Raw genomic sequence first — 6,395 nt, 5'->3', positions numbered from 1 at the left:
GAAGCTATACTTGCAACGGGAATTTATTCTGAATTCTAGACCATGCAAAAATCCTCTCATCATAAAACACTCGAAATCAATACAAGATAAACCTTAAAAATGGGGTTTATCAGACGCGTACGCGTGACCTACGCGATCTGCAAAAATAACAGAAAATGCTGGTGGCGATTTTGGGCCACGTTTTGACCCAGTCTTCGGCCCAGAAACCCAGAATAAAGCCAGGAAACGTGAAGAGACTAAAGATACATCAACACACATTCTCATTAGGATAGTTTTAGGATTTTAAGATCTAAAGAGAAACTACTCTTCCTCTAGGTTCTCTTTACATTCATAGTTTATTAGTTCTATGCTTTTTGCTTTGGATATTGAAGAGTCATCACCTCCGTTGAAGATACTATTCTAGTTTGTTTTCTTACTTGCTTTTTATTTATTCCATAATCTTAATTCTTGTTTAAAGTGGTAATTAGATTATTTTCATGGATTGTTGATAAAGAGGATTACTTTTATTTTTAATTAATTTTTAGTTTCTATTTTATTTAATTTATTATGTCTTCTTGTTATATTTTTCTGAGTATTATATTCATGTCAATGGAGTAGGTTCCCTACTTGACATGGGGGTTGATTAAAAGGAGACACTTGAGTTGGAAGGCTTAAGTGGAGATTAAACTGGAAGTTGTTGGTTAGTTCTGTATTTACTAACGCTAGACCTTCACAAGGGAGAGGACTAGGATTTGCGAATAAGAGTTAGCTCAATCACTTGACTTTCCTTTATTTAGTAAGGGTTAACTAAGTGAAAACAACAACCCTTTTGATACTACACCTAAGAGATCCCAACAAGGATAGAACTTCCAATTGATCATTCCCCTAGTCAAGGCCTTTTTTATTTAGAATATTAATAATCATTCTTAGTTTTTATTTCTTTAATTTACAACTATTTAATTTCTCATTATCCAAACTCAAACTCTCTTGAAAACCCCTAATTAATAAATTAGCATCCTTTCTAGCAACTCGTTGGGAGACGACCTGGGACTCATACTCCCAGTATTTTTCATTCTAATTTTGTGACACCCTTTCTAAATTGATACGTGGAATCTTCATTGGTTAAGAGCTATACTTACAATGCCGTTTTCTCTATAAACTCTTAATCGGTGATTTTCTGCCACGTCAATTTTTGGTGCCGTTGCCGGGGAGTTGCAATAGTGTGCTAATTTATTGGTTGGATTTTTTTATTTGCACTTTATTTTATTTTATTTTATTACCTTGAGCTGTATGTTTCTTTCATTGAATGATGCATTCACTACCTGATCCGAGTCCACCCGTATTTGATCCTGAAATTGAAAGAACTATCTCACGTATAAGGCGGGCTCGGCGTCGGTTAGTCCTTTCTGAGGACGAATTTGAAACGTCATTTAAGGAAGAAACAGGCTTCCTTTCTACTGATTTGGTTGATTCGAACGTAGAGGATATGGCAGCTCCTAAGAGGGTTACTCTTCAGGAGGCGGGAGCTCCGGACTTTACACTACCACCTTCCTAAGCGCGTCATCCAAATCTAGGTGCAAATATTGAACTAAAGACTGCACTAATTAATCTACTGTTAGGCGTAATGGTGCGACTGAGACTTCTATTCTGCTAGCCACTTCTCTGTTTTCTCTTGAGGGGAAGGTGAGAGAGTGGTACTACACTCAACCTAAAGCAGTTGTTACTAACTGGGACACCCTCAGGAGAGAATTCTTGGAAAAATACTTTCCAGCTGAAGTTACCGATAGACTGAGGAAAAAAACTTCAATGATTATTCAAGGCAAATCTGAGACTCTTTATGAATATTGGAAGCGCTTCAATAATCTCCTAGACGCATGCCCCCACCACATGATTGACAAGTTGGTATTGATCAACTACTTCACACAAGGCATGAAGCCTCAGGATAAGACCACATTGGATGGTGCAAGTAATGGGTCTCTAAAAAAGTACAAGACTACAGATGAAGCATGACAACTGATTGCTGACTTGGCTGAATCTGCTCGGAACCACAAGCATAGGAACAACCATCCTTAGGTTATTACAGAGGTTTCTTCTAGCAGTGAGACTACTACTGTCACACAGGCTACATGTGAAATGACTAACCTACTAAAGTAGATGCAGTTGAATCAACAGCAGCCTCAACCACCTCCCTCACAACAGAGTCATCAACTAGTTCCTCAGAGAGTATGTGGAATATGTGTGGATTACAGTCATTACACGGATGAATGTCCACAGCTCCAACAGGAGGACAATACCTTGGCAGCTACTTACAATTTCTATGACCGCCGGAATCAAGGATACTATCAACAAAACGGCAACTATAACCAAGGTGGAAACTACAATCAAGGGTGGCAGGACAACTCCAACCAGGGTTGGAGAGATAATTCCAACCATGGCTGGAGGAACAACTATAATAGAGGAGGTAGAGACAACAATAGAAATCAGAGGTGGAATAATAACAACAGACAGTAGAATCAGAACCATCCTTATAGAGCACCTCACCAAAGGTAGTCTCAAGCACCTCAGAACAACCAACAATAGACCCCTCAGATTACTTACCTCCCTTTCTCTTCCAATGACGAGTTGCTACACTCTATTGATCAAAGGCATAAGACCATGGAGAACAACCTCACTTCTACCTTGAATGGTCTGAACTCTACCTTGCAAGCTCTTATCTCACAGATTGGATCACTGAATAATCCCACCAACCAGCCTTTAAGCTCCAGTGGAATTCCTTCTCAACCCTAACCTAACCCCAAAGGTGGCATCAATGTGACAAACCCCATTTTGAGTGTTTATCTTGTGCTAATTTCAAGGGTTTTATCAATGATTCCACACACTTTCTGTATGAAAATACAAGGATTTGCATTCCTTTCCTAGTTTTGCACCATGGATGAAAACATACTTATTTTGCACTAAAATAGATACATTTCTAATCCTCTCTCGATGCCATTCGATGCCGTGACCCGTGTGTTAAGTGGTTCCAGAATACAGGGCAGGAGTGGACCGGAAGAGAGAAGGAAGATGGGAGCAAAGGAAGGGAGCAAGAGAATCAAGCCTTGGAAATCTCGGCAGGGGCGCGTGCGCGCACTTGACGCGTCTGCGTGGATAGAACAACTAGAAGCCGAAGCCAAAAGTCAAGCCACGAGTCGGCTTGTGTAGCGGCTAAGCCATGATCTTCTTAGGCGCGCACGCGTACATCTCGCCTCCGCGTACACTCCAAAATGCATCCATGGCGCGCGCGCGTACCTTGCGCGTACGCGCCGATGTTCGAATGTGATTTTTTAAGAAGTCACGTGACTCAGGCGTGGAGTTGGTTGGAGATCCTAATTTTTGGGGAGTGTATTGGCGGGAAAAGTTTAAGAAGACCAGGGGAGCAAGGGTCAAGGACACTTAGTTCATTTTCTAGTTTTAGATATTTTTTGGGGGAGAGTTTTTTCACTCTTGTGGGAAGAGAGAGAGGACTCAAGTTCTTACTAGGGTTCTTCTTCATCAAAATTCTGAATTTTCACCCACTCTTTGGTGAGATCCACTGCAATTTTCACTTCACTTTGTTCATGTAATAGGTTTTCTTCTCCAATTTCAAGTTGTAGTTGTAATTGCTAAAATCCCTTAGATCTAGGATTCAACTCTATGATTTTGGGATTCCATGAATACTTTGAGATTTTGATTCTCATTGTTGATCTTTGACATTTGTTGTTGATTCCTAATTATTGCTCTTTGACAATTGTTGTTAATTCCTCGTATTGCAATACCTTTAATTCTACTTTTCTTCTCATTTTACTATGACTTTCTTTCTTGCTCATCACATGTTTGATAAAATGTCAACACTAGTTATGGAGTAGAAAACTCTCACTTGGCATAGGGTTGGATCATTAGAAGAAGTTGAATAGTTATGTCAATTGTTGATTTGGAAGTAGGGAGTGCTAATTGACTTGGAGTGCACAAAAGCTAGATTCCCATGAGGTGAAGCTAGGACTTGTGACTCAAGTTGATTACCGTCATTTGATTTTCCTCTACACCTAGGGGATAACTAAATGAGGCATGGCCTAATTGCTATCTTCATTGAAAGAACTATAAGGATATGCATTCAATTGCCAACCCTAAGCCAAGTCCTTTAATGATTGATTGCTTGTTCCCTACTACGTTGCTAAAACTTTCAAAGAACCTTAACAAATCCGAATCCGAGCTTAGTCCCTTTTGATCCGGAAATAGAACGAACTTTATTTCATATTAGACAAGCTCGGAGGCTGCTAAAGTTTGGGAAAGGTGAAGAGGTTTTCACCTCCGCAACCACCTTACTAAAAGCGAACATTGAACCGTCACTCAAAGAAGGCATTAGTCATACTCCCACCAATCTCTCTAACAATTCTTCTTTTGTTTTAGGTACTAATACCATGGATGTTCCGAGGAGAGTTACCATCAAGGAAGCGGGTGCACCGGATTATGTCCTTCAACCCCTTCATGTAACTCACCCCAACTTGAATGCTAACTTTGAATTAAAGACCGCTTTGATCAACCTCCTACCTAAGTTTCATGGGCTTCCCACACAAGACCCTATTCGACATCTCAAGGACTTCCATCGCATATGCTCAACTACTAGACGGGAAGGGTCCGATGAGGTTGCCATATGGTTGTTTGCTTTCCCTTTCTCTCTTGAAGACAAGGCTAAAGAATGGTTCTACACTCTATCTAGTGAAGTTACCTCCGATTGGGACCTACTTAGAAGAGGATTCTTGGATAAATTCTTGCCTCCGGAGAAGATGGATAGGCTAAGGAAGGAAATGTCTTGTATTGTGCAAGGTAAGACGGAACCACTCTACGAGTATTGGGAACAATGTCTTGTATTGTGCAAGGTGAGACGGAACCACTCTATGAGTATTGGGAACGGTTTCGCAAACTACTAGACGCATGCCCTAATCACATGATTGATACTCAAGTATTGCTCGGATACATATGTCAAGGGATACGAGAACAAGATAGAACCCTCCTGGACACCTCTAGCAATGGGTCTTTGTCCAAATATAAAACAGCGGAGGAGGCATGGCAACTTATCATTGACTTAGCCGAATCCAATCAACATATGAGACGAAGAGTCAACCGTCCAAGAACCGTGAATGAGGTATCAACTAGTAGTGAAACCACCGCTCTAACTCAATCCTTGAGTGAAATGACATCCATCTTGAGGCAACTCCAATTGAACCAACAACAACCACAACAACCTCAATCATACCAACAACAACATCCTCCACCACTTCAACAACACAACCAACAATTGGTCCCTCAAAGAGTATGTGGCATTTGCTCTTGCTACTCTCACTACACGGATGAGTGCCCAAGCCTTCAAGAAGACAATACCTTGGCGGCTACCCACAATTTCTATGATCGCCCCAACCAAGGATACTACGCCCAAATCAAGCATACTACCAAGGCGGTAATTCTAACCAAGGGAACCCTTATCAAGGAGGAAGCTACAATCAAGGGGGAGGGTACCATAATCAAAATTGGAGAGACAATCACCAACAAGGAAATAGGGACAACAACAATAACGGAGGAGGTCAAAGATGGAACAACAACTCACAAAATTTCTCACAAAACCGGCCACCATACAACCAACAAAACCCACAAAGAAACTACCAAACATACCAACCACCACATCAAAGACCACCACCCAACCAATCACAAGCTCCTCAACTCACATATACAACCACTCCCTCCAACCAAGACGAAACACTCCGGACCATTATTCAAGGCCAAAAGGAACTACAAAACACACTTGCTTCCGGTCTCACCGGCCTCACCTCTACACTACAAGCTCTTCTTGCACGCATGGATACACCATCAAATTCCAGTCCTCAACCCCCAATCCAAAGCGTCATTCCCTCTCAACCTCAACCCAATCCGAAGGGGGGTATTAATGCTATCACCCTTAGATCCGGAACACAATTAAAAGAGAAGGAAGCAAGGGACTCCAATCCCATCACAACCACCCAAGAGGATGAGAGAATAGATATGGAAGAGGTAGAGGAAGAGGAGACACCACAAGTCATAGTTGAGGATGAAGCCCAACCAACAAGAGAGATAGCCAAGCCCAAGAGAACTTTGGAAGAAGAAGAAATTGCTCAACCACTTCCATTTCCAACACTTGCAAAGAAAGCTAGGAAGCGCATAGAACTCGATCCAAAAATGGTAGAAATGTTCAAGAAAGTTGAGGTAACCATCCCCCTCTTTGATGCTATCCATCAAGTTCCTAGATATGTGAAATTCCTCAAAGATCTATGCATCAACAAGGATATAATTCTTGAATTGGAAACCATCCCATTGGGGAGTTCTATTTCCGCTTTAATGGGAGCACTGCCCGAGAAGTGTGATGATCC

This window comes from Arachis duranensis, chromosome 2 (genome assembly GCF_000817695.3).
Source record: "Arachis duranensis cultivar V14167 chromosome 2, aradu.V14167.gnm2.J7QH, whole genome shotgun sequence".
NCBI lineage: Eukaryota > Viridiplantae > Streptophyta > Magnoliopsida > Fabales > Fabaceae > Arachis > Arachis duranensis.
Note: the sequence above shows the minus strand (reverse complement) of the source record.